Source organism: Piliocolobus tephrosceles, chromosome 16 (genome assembly GCF_002776525.5).
Source record: "Piliocolobus tephrosceles isolate RC106 chromosome 16, ASM277652v3, whole genome shotgun sequence".
Lineage (NCBI taxonomy): Eukaryota > Metazoa > Chordata > Mammalia > Primates > Cercopithecidae > Piliocolobus > Piliocolobus tephrosceles.
This window is the reverse complement of record NC_045449.1, coordinates 68,125,142-68,136,728: the sequence shown is the minus strand read 5'-3', so window position 1 is coordinate 68,136,728 and position 11,587 is coordinate 68,125,142.

Genomic DNA, 11,587 nt, shown 5'->3' with positions numbered 1-11,587 from the left:
AAGAAAGGGAGGTAATTCATATGCAGAGAGAACATTTTGGGATCAAGGACTCTACTCAGTGCTTTCCTGTAACTCTCAACACTCCTGGAAGGTAGAACCTGCTGTTCTCATTTCCCGCTTTCCTTCCCAGACACATGGGAACCCAGGGCTTGCCCTCAGCCTGGGCTTCAGGATTAGGTCACGGGCTGCAATGCACCATGTGGCCCAGATTTGCAGAATGTAGGTCAAAGGGAAGAGTCCAAAGGTCAAATTCAAAGGACCTGAGAATAGCAGCAAAGGAAAGAATCGACAGCAAAGAAATTTTGGACAGTGAGGATGCAGGTGACGGGTGCTTAGAAAGAGTCCCAGAAGTGACGAAACAGCATGGGGGGCCCAGGGAGAGAGTGGCAGGGCCTTTTGTTAAAAGCTTGCATCAGCTGTGTATGGTGGGTCATACTGCAGTCCCAGTCAGTCAGGAGGCTGAGACAGGAGCCTTTCTTGAGCCCAGGAGGTTAAGCCCAACTGGGACCACATAGTGAGACACCATCTGTATAAATAAATAAGAGTGGCCAGGCGGAGTGGCTTACATCTGTAATCCCAGCACTTTGGGATGCCCAGGTGAGCGAATCACCTGAGGTCAGGGGTTCGAGACCAGCCTGGGTAACATGGTGAAACCCTATCTCTACTAAAATAAAAAAATTAACCTGGTATGGTGGCAGGTGCCTTAATCCCACCTACTTGGGAGCCTGAGGCAGGAGAATCACATGAACCCAGGAGGTGGAGGTTGCAGTGAGCCCAGATCACACCACTGCACTCCAACCTGGGTGACAGAGTGAGACTCCCTCTGAAAACAGAAATAAATAAATGAGAGCTTGCTTCAGAGCCTGGTGAGGGTGAACGCACTGGAGGGGCACTGGATCATTGCTGGAACAAATGAGGAAACTGAGACCCAGATGGCCTTGAATGGCAGCCCCAGACCATGTAGGTAACAAGGGCAGAGGTGGGATTAAGGCCTGTTCTATCTGACCCCAAACCCAAGATATGAACCACAGGTGGGGTGGCTGCCCTTGACACACTGCAGTTGGGGTGGGAAAATCTAGGAACTGGGAAGGGGCAATTGGACATGAAATAAAGAAACTCAAGGTTAGAGAGGAGTTGAGTTTTCTTGTTTTTGTTTTGCTTTTTCTTTTTCTTTCTTTTTCTCTCTTTTTTTTTTTTTTTTTTTGAGATGGAGTCTCACTCTGTCACCCAAGCTGGGGTGCAATGGCACAATCTCGGCTCACTGCAACCTACGCCTCCCAGGTTCAAGTGATTCTCCTGCCTGGGCCTCCCAAGTAGCTGGGATTACAGGCGCCTGCCACCACACCCGGCTACTATTTTTAGTAGAGATGGGGTTTCGCCATGTTGGCCAGGCTGCTCTTGAACTCCTGGCCTCAAGTGATCCACCTGCTGCAGCCTCCTAAAGTGCTAGAATTACAGACGTGAGGCACCGTGCCCAGCCAAAGAGTTGAGTTTTCTTTCAGCACAAAACATCCAAGGACTGGGCGTGTAGAGGGGCTGGAAAGCCATGAAGGAGTTTTCTGTCTGTTCCCCTGTTTCAAGCCCTCCCCCTTCTCAGCTGCTCTAACCCAGAAAGTACAGAATTCCTTTGTCGTTGACAGACAAACACCAACGAATTCAACAGGCTTGGGATCCAGGGATGTGTGATTCCCCGCAGGGCCACAGGGTGGAGATATGTGGCTATCAAATCTCTGTGTTTTGGTTCCCAGGCAGAGTCAGGTCTAACAAACCAGGGTTGGTGTTTGCCCAAACAGTAAACTTGAAAAACAAAGAAACACAATCGTGAGGTCATTTTCTAAACCGTGGATAATTCAGCCCTAAAAGGCTTGGGCTAATTAAAAAATGTCTTGCGCCTCCTTGGACCAATTGTGAACTATTGATGATTAACATTATTTAATCCTCCAAATATCTATCATGTTGGCATTCTGTGCCAAGCGAGGTGCTGTATTTTGAAGGCAAACCTGGATTGTAAAACAAAGACAAGGCGCAACTACGGGAGGGTTTCACCAGCTACTTTCAGAAAACACCGGAGTGGCACCTTTGTGTGCCCGGCTCATGCAAAAAGAGACAGTGTCAGCAACCTGTTCTCAGATGGTTCTGGGGAAAGATAGATAGAAACAGAGTAACAAAAAAGTGGCAAATTAAAAAAAAAAAAAAAGATAAATCTGGGAAAATGACATATGGGAGTTCTTTGTACCTTTCCACAGTTTTTCCTTAAGTTTGAAATTGTTCCAAAATACAAGGTTTTTCGTTGCTGCTGCTGTTGTTGTTGTTTTTAATGCTAAGATCCAGAAGTCCTGGATTCAAGGTTCAGATTTTATTACCCAATGGAGTGGCATTTGTCATTTCGGGTAGCCTCTCTGGCCCGTGGCTCTTCTGTAAAATAAAGAAGATGGCCAGACATGGTGGCTCATGCCTGTAATCCCAGCACTTTGGGAGATCGTGGCAAGAGAATCACTTGAGGCCAGAAGTTCGAGACCAGCCTAGCCAACCTAGTGAAACCCTGTCTCTACTAAAAGTACAAAAAAATTAGCCAGGTGTGGTGGCATGTGCCTGTAATCCCAGTTACTGGAGAGGCTGAGGCAGAAGAATCACTTGAACCCGAGAAGCAAAGGTTGTAGTGAGTCAAGATCGCACCATCCAGCCTGGGCGACAGAGCAATACCCTGTCTCGAATAAAATAAAATAAAATAAAATTAAATTAAATTAAATTTAATTTAAAAGGTAATCTGTTGTCACTGCTGTAAAGCATTCTGTTGTGTGAATAAACCTCTCAGCTCACCCATTCCCTGAACAAAACAAAAAGAATCAAGTGGAATGTTCACTCTGCATATGAATTACCTCCCTTTCTTCCTCTGTTTTTCTTTCTTTCCTACTTTCTTTCTCTCTTCTCAGTAATTGTTAAGCCGTTCTATAAAGCACCGTGACCTTTTAAATAAATTATACTAGGAGGCCAGGCACAGTGGCTCATGCCTGTAATCCCAGCACTTTGGAAGGCTGAGGCGGGTGGATCACCTGAGTCAGGAGTTTGAGACCAGCCTCGCCAACATGGTGAAACCTTATCACTACTAAAAATACAAAAATTAGTTGGGCGTGGAGGCACGTGCCTATAATCTCAGCTACTCGGGAGGCTGAGATGGGAGAATCGCTAGAACCCAGGAGGCAGAAGCTGCAGTGAACCGAGATAGCGTCATTGCACTCCAACCTGGGCGGCAGAGCGAGACTCCATCTCAAAAAGAAAAAAAAAAATTTTTAAATTAAAAAAGAGGAGCGTAACTAGCCACTCTTTTCCTGGTAAAACCCAACAGCACATGTGGCTGATTACAGAATGATGAGGTGACCGAGTGACCTCAGCTGCCTGTGCAAGCTGCCATGGCAAGTGTTCAGTAATAACACATTAGAACCATCTGTAAGGGTGGTGGCTGTACCAACCAGACTCCTAACTGTTTAATAGGTAAAGCACGATGTTGGCATCTGTCTGTTAGTTAATGTGTGTGGTGGATGAGTCTAGAATGCCAGTGAATAGAAGGGAACAGGGAGCTTGGATTTACAGGGGTCCATAATCTCCTAATGCTCGATTCACTGAATTCAAGATCAAAGTCACCTTTGATATTTGAATAATCAATAATCAATTTGATTAAATATCACATAATCAATTTGGATAACTGATATTTGAAATAATGTTTTTATTCATTTACCCCAATATTTATTTATCCCCAAAATATTATCAGGCTGGGTACAGTGGCTCACACCTGTAATCTTTAACCTTTTGGGAGGCTGAGGGGGGAGGATGGCTTGAGCCCAGTAGTTTGAGACCATTGTGGGCAACAAAGTGAGATTCCATCGCTACAAAAAATCCAAAAAATTGGCCAGGCATGGTGGCACATGCCTGTGGTCCCAGCTACTCGGGAGGCTGAGGCAGGAGGATCACTTGAGTCTAGGAGTTCAAAGGGACAGTGAGCCATGATCATGCTGCTGCACTCCAGCCTGGGACTCTGTCTCAAAAGAAAGCTTATGTACACACACACACACACACACACACATCAGTTCATCAGTCCAACAGGTACGCATTGTGTTATCAATGAGATATTTGACATCCTGTCATTTGCAGTAAGTCTTAGACTCAAAGCCTGTCTCAGTTTGAACCGGCCAGTCCCAAGGGCTCCATGCTCGCCTGTGGCTGCTGTGCTGGGCAGCACTGTCTCCTGCAGGTTCTCTTGGCAACTCTAGGTCGGCCCAGCCCTGGGTCCCACCAGCTCGCGCTCTCTCCCCTCCCCATCTCTGCTTCAGGCCACCCTCACCCCTTTTCTAGTCTGAGACTGGACAGTTTCCTCTGGCTCCTCGTTATTTCCTCAAATCTATGGCCTATGCACTTTCCTACCTCTTTCAACAAAGACTTGAAAGTTTTGAAACTACCTGGTCTCCTCTGCTTTCTGCTGTCTCACCACTTCCCGGAATCAGTGGAGGGGTGGAGTAGATCAGAAGGAACCATGGGAACTACAGAAATGCATCAGCTAAGCCGGGCGCAGTGGCTCATGCTTGTAATCCCAGCACTTTGGGAGGCTGAGGCGGGTGGATCACTTGAGGTCAGGAGTTTGAGACCAGTCTGGCCAATATGGTGAAACCCTGTCTCTACTAAAAATACAACAAATTAGCTGGGCATGGTGGCGAGCGTCTGTAGTCCCAGCTACTCAGGAGGCTGAGGCAGGAGAATTGCTTGAAACTGGGAGGTGGAGGCTGCAGTAAGCCGAGATTGTACCACTGTACTCCAGCCTGGGTGACAGAGCAAGACTGTCTCAAAAAAAAAAAAAAAAAAAAGAAGGAAACGCATCAGCTAGCATTTCAAAACTATTTTCCCACCGTAAAGGGTTTTCTTTTTTAATTTTGCTGTGTGTGTGCGTGATGGGGTGGGGAAGAGCAGTAGCGGGGAGCTCACTAATGGAGAAAGGACACTCCCAACCCCTACATCCCCCCGTAGGCAAGAATCTGGGGCTGGCCGATTCCTTTCTTCAGGTGAGGGCTCAGATTATGCAACGTCTTCCTCTTCAATGCTTTAGTGTAAGAGCAGTGAGCAGAGGGCAGCTCAGGAGATGGCGGTTTTGATAGGAGGACAGAGGAGTAAAGGGCAACAGGGAAACAGACTGTGCATTCTCAGTGGGCAGGGGTCGAGTTTTGTAACAACTATGTTCATTCTTGTGTTATGTACTTGTTGCCATCATTTTATCCTCACCACAAACATAGAAAGAATTAGAGAGTTATTTTTCCATTTTGTAGAAAGAAAAAAAAAAAAAACCTGAAGGTCAGGTAACCTGTGACTAGCTCTGTTTCCTTTCATTCATAAAAAGCAGAAAATCAAAGTCAGGCGTTGTGGCTTACACCTGTAATCCCAACATTTTGGGAGGCTGAGGCGGGAGGATCGCTTGAGCTCAGGACTCTGCGACCAGCCAGCCTGGGCAACATGGTGAAACCCAGTCTCTACAAAAAATACAAAACTTAGCCAGGTGTGGTGGTGCACATCTATAGTCCCAGCTACTCAGGAGGCTGAGGTGGAAGGATCTATTGAGCCTGGGAGGCAGAGGTTGCAATGAGCTGAGATTGCACCACTGCACTCCAGCCTGGGCAACAGAGCGAGATCCCAAAAGTGACTCCCGAGAAACCAAGGAAAAGGCTTCTGCTCACATTGCAAAGAAACTGCGTGCAGGTGGGACTGATCCCATCTGTCCTGAAATCCCCAGTCCCACCTCCCACAGCGCCTGGCCCATGGCTTCCTGCATTTGTTTAAGAATTTAAAGCAAGAAAATGAAATCCTGTTTACGTGTTCTCATATGTCTTTTTTTTCTTGTGTGTATGTGTGTTTATGTATGTACACACACCACACACACACACACACACACACACACACAAAAACAGAGCAAGTTTTTAGAAAATGACAACATGCCAAGTGGAGCCACTTCATAAAATCTTATTTATTTCGTATGCTCGTTTCTGTGAACTGACATTGTGCACATAACGTGTCTTTTTTTTAGTCCTCTGCCTCTAGGTCACAGATCTTTTTCTTTTTTTCTTTTTTCTCTCTGAAGCAGAGTCTCACTCTCCTGCCCAGGCTGGAGTGCATGGGCATGATCTTGGCTCACCACAACCTCCATCTCCCGGGTTCAAGTGATTCTCCTGCCTCAGCCTCCCAAGTAGTTCAGATTACAAGCATGCATCACCGCTCCCGGCTAATTTTTTTTTTTTTTTTTTTTTTTGTATTTTTAATAGAGACGGGGTTTCACCATGTTGGCCAGGCTGGTCTCGAACTCTTGACCCCAGATCTGCCCACCTCAGCGTCGCAAAGTGCTGGGATTACAGGTGTGAGCCACCACGCCTGGCTGACACAGATCATTTTGTGTTTCACATCTAAGTCTTTAATCCACTAGCATCTACCTCTATATATGCAGTTAGGTAGAGATTCAAGTTGTTTTTCTGCACAGAGGAAGCTGGGATGAAGCTTTTCCCAGCTTCATCCACTAAGCAATCTATCCTCTCTCTGATGGCCTGTGGGATTACCTTTATTATTATACTTTACGTTCCCATATATGACCTAAATGAAATACAATTCGTATACGGTATTGTCAGTGGCATGTGAACCAGAACAACTGGAGCTGGATAAAACGAGGCTAAAACCTACTGGGCTGCGTTCCCAGACGGTTAAGGCATTCTAAGTCACAATGAAATAGGAGGTCGGCACAAAACACAGGCCATAAAGACCTTGCTAATAAAACATGTTGCAGTAAAGGAGCCGGCCAAGACCCACCAAAACTAAAATGGTGACGAGAGTGACCTCTGGTTGTCCTCACTGCTACACTCCCACCAGCGCCATGACACTTTACAAATGCCATGGCAATGTCAGGCAGTTACCCTATACGGTCCAAACAGGGGAGGCACGAATAATCCATCTCTTGTTTAGCCTATCATCAAGAAATAACCATAAAAATGGGCAACCAGCAGCCCTCGGGGCTGCTCTGTCTCCAGAGTAGCCATTCTTTTATTCCTTTACTTCCTTTTTTTTGGAGACAGAGTCTCACTCTGTCGCCCAGGCTGGAGTGCAGTGGCGCAATCTCGGCTCACTGCAAGCTCCGCCTCCCAGATTCACGCCATTCTCCTGCATCAGCCTCCCAAGTAGCTGGGACTACAGGCGCCCGCCACCACACCCAGCTTTTTTTTTTTTTTTTTTTAAGTAGAGATGGGGTTTCACCATGTTAGCCAGGATGGTCTCAAACTCCTGACCTCGTGATCCACCCGCCTTGACCTCCCAAAGTGCTGAGATTACAGGCATGAGCCACCATGCCCAGCCTATTCCTTTACTTTCTTAATAAACTTGCTTTCACTTTGCACTGTGGACTCACCCCGAATTTTCTTGTGTAAGATCCAAGAACCCTCTCTTGGGGTCTGGATTGGGACCCCTTTCCTGTAACATATTTCTCTGACCTGTAACAGCATGAACCGTATGGTCTGCTCATACACTGGTTGAACTAAATGGAATGCAATGATCTGTCCTTGATCTTTCTGTTTGCCACTGATCTGGCTGTTTGATCTTGTGCCAGTGATACCACATCGTTTTTATTCCTACGTCTTTGTCCTTGTGGTGTGTCTTAGCATCTAGCAGGACAATTTCCTTCTTTCTAACTGTTTTGAAAGGTCGAATTAGCTATTTGTAGACCTTTATTCCACTGAATGCATTTTAAAATAAGTGTATGTTCCTCAAAAAAATTTCAGCTGGACTTTTTATTGGGAGTGTATTGAATGTACTGATTAATTTGGGAAGACTCGACATCTTCGTGTCATTAAGTCACCTGAAGTAAGAGCCTAAAAGACCTCTCCATTTATTCAGATCATCTTCTGTAACCTTTATTGGAATTTTGTTGTTCTCTCCATAGAGGTCTTATATAGTCTCGGTGATATGGTTTGGCTCTGTGTCCCCACCCAAATCTCATCTTGTAGCTCCCATAATTCCCACATGTTGTGGGAGGGACCTGGTGGGAGATAATTGAATCATGCAGGCGGGTCTTTCCCGTGCTGTTCCTGTGATAGTGAATGGGTCTTATGAGATCTGATGGTTTTAAAAATGGGACTTTCTCTGCACAAGCTCTCTCTTTGCCCGCTGCTATCCACACAAGACGTGACTTGCTCCTCCTTTGCCTTCTGCCATGATTGTGAGGCCTCCCCAGCCACATGGAACTGTAAGTTTGTTAAACCTTTTTCTTTTGTAAATTGCCCAGTCTCAGGTATGTCTTCATCAGCATCGTGAAAATGGACCAATATAGTAAATTGGTACCAGTAGAGTGGGGTGTTGCTGTAGATACCTGAAAATGCATCTACATTGGAACTGGGCAACAGGCAGGGGTTGGAACAGTTTGGAGGGCTCAGAAGAAGACAGGAAAATGTGGGTAAGTTTGGAACTTCCTAGAGACTTGTTGAATGGCTTTGACCAAAATGCTGATAATGATATGGACAATAAATTCAGGCTGAAGTGGTCTCAGACTGAGATGAAGAACTTGTTGGGAACTGTAGGAAAGGTGACTGTTGTTATGTTTTAGCTGAGAGACTGGCGGCATTTTGGCCCTGCCCTAGAGATTCGTGGAGCTTTGAACTTGAGAGAGATGATTTAGGGTATCTGGCAGAAGAAATTTCTAAGCAGCAAAGCATTCAAGAGGTGATTTGGGGACTATTAAAGGCATTCAGTTTTATAAGGGAAGCAAAGCATAAAAGTTTAGAAAATTTGCAGCCTGACAATGAGATAGAAAAGAAAAATTCCATTTTCTGAGGAGAAATTCAAGCTGGTTGCAGATATTTGCATAAGTAACGAGGAGCCAAATGTTAATCCCCAAGACAATGGGGAAAATGTCTCCAGAGCATGTCAGAGGTCTTCACAGCAGCCCCTCCCATCACAGGCTCAGAGGCCTAGGAGGAAAAAGTGGTTTCGTGGGCTAGGCCCAGGGTTCCCCTGCTCTGTGCAGCCTAGGAACTTGGTGCTCTGTGTCCCAGCCACTCCAGCTATGGCTGAAAGGGGCCAATGTAGAGCTCGGGCCATGGCTTCAGAGGGTGCCAGCCCCAAACCTTGGCAGCTTCCTTGTGGCAGCTTCCTTGTGAGGCTGAGGCAGGAGAATGGTGTGAACCCGGGAGGCGGAGCTTGCTGTGAGCCAAGATTGTGCCACTGCACACCAGCCTGGGCGACAGAGCGAGACTCTGTCTCAAAAAAAAAAAAAAGTACACAGTACAACTACACAGAAGTCAAGAATTGGGGTTTGGGAACCTCCACCTAGATTTCAGAGGATGTATGGAAACACCTGGATGTCCAGGCAGAAGTTTGCTGCAGGGGCAGAGCCCTCATGGAGAACCTCTGCTAGGGCGGTGTGGAAGGGAAATGTGGGATTAGAGCCCCCACACAGAGTCCCTACTGAGGCACTGCCTAGTAGAGCTGTGAGTAGAGGGCCACCGTCCTCCAGACCCCAGAATGGTAAATCCACTGACAGCTTGTACCGTGCACCTGGAAAAGCTGCAGACACTCAACGCTAGCCCATGAAAGCAGCTGGGAGGGAGGCTGTATCCTGCAAAGCCACAGGGGCAGAGCTGTCCAAGACCGTGGGAACCCACCTCTTGCATCAATGTGACCGGGATGTGAGACATGGAGTCAAAGGAGATCATTTTGGAAATTTAAGATTTGACTGCCCTGCTGGATTTTAGACTTCCATGGGACCTGTAGTCCCTTTGTTTTGGCCAATTTATCCCATTTGGAATGGCTGTATTTACCTAATACCTATACCCCCATTGTATCTAGGAAGTAACTAAACTTCTTTTGATTTTGCAGGCTCATAGGTGAAAGGGACTTGCCTAGTCTCAGAAGAGATGTTGGACTGTGGACTTTTGAGTTAATACTGAAATGAGTTAAGACTTTGGGCAACTGTTGAGAAGGCATGACTGGTTTTGAAATGTGAAGATATGAGATTTGGGAGAGGTCAGGGGTGAAATGATATGGTTTGGCTCTGTGTCCCCACCCAAATATCATCTTGTAGCTCAAAATTCCTATGTGCTGTGGGAGGGACCTGGTGGGAGATGATTGAATCACAGGGGCGGGTCTTTTCCGTGCTGTTCTTGTGATAGTTAACGGGTCTCAAGAGATCTGATGATTTTAAAAATGGAAGTTTCTCTGCAGAAGCTCTCTCTTTGCCTGCCACCATTGATGTAAGATGTGACTTGCTCCTTCTTGTCTTCCGCCATGATTGTGAGGCTGCCCCAGCCATGTGGAACTGTGAGTCCAATTAAACATCTTTCTTTTGTAAATTGCCCAGTCTTGGGTATGTCTTTATCAGCAGCATGAAAACAGACTAATACACTTGGTAAAAATTAATATGTCAGTTTTGGGTATAGAGGGATAACTAGCAAGTTATTAAAGATTGCTATTTCAAGCTGGGCATGGTGGCTCACACCTGTACTTTGGGAGGCTGAGGCAGGAGGATCACTTGAGCCCAGGCGTTCAAGACCAAACAGGCAACCTAGTGAGACCTCATCTCTACAAAAAAATAAACAAAGTTAGCCAGGCATGGTGGCGTGATCCTGTAGTCCTAGCTGCTCCAGAGGCTGAGGTGGGAGAATTGCTTGAGCCTAGGAGGTGAAGGCTACAGTGAGCCGTATCCAAGCCACTGTACTCTGTCAGTGCACTCTGCCTGAGTGACAGAGCAAGATCTGTCTCAAAAAATAAATACATAAATAAAATGATTGCTATTATTTTTCTTTTTCTTTTTTCTTTTTTTCTTTTCTTTTTTCTTTTTTTTTTTTTTTTTGAGATGGAGTTTTGCTCTGTTGCCCAGGCTGGAGTGCAATGGCATGATCTCAGCTCACTGCTACCTCCACCTCACAGGTTCAAGCAATTCTCCTGCTTCAGCCTCCCGAGTAGCTGATATTACAGGTGCATGCCACTGTGCCCAGCTAATTTTTGTGTTTTTAGTAGAGATGGGGTTTCACCATGTTGGCCAGGCTGGTCTTGAACTCTTGACCTCAAATAACCCACCTGCCTCGGCTTCCCAAAGTGCTGGGATTACAGGCGTGAGGCACCATGCTCGGCCAAAGATTGCCATTTAAAGATGCTGTACACTTGGCAATATCTATCAAAATTACAAGTGCACAGACTTTGAATTTCTCCAACTTTACCCTTCAGCTCTCTATGAAAATGTGCAAAATGGCATGCGTATGTCATGGCACAAACAATGGAATGTTATGGGATGTTCTGCAGCATTTATAGAAGAAGGTAAAATAATCTCCAAGATGGTTGTGACATGAAAATACTACTGTGCAGGAATGGTGGAAATGGGGGCATATCCCCATATATGGGAATGGGGAGGAGCATATACATGTAGGCTGTATACACATGTATATATGTGCAAGATGATTAACTATCTCAGGGGAGAAACATAAGAAACTATTAACCTTATTTATCTCTGGATTCCTGGTGACAGAAATAATAAAGGGACTGACTTTTCACTGTATATTCTCCTGTAAATTTTGAGTTT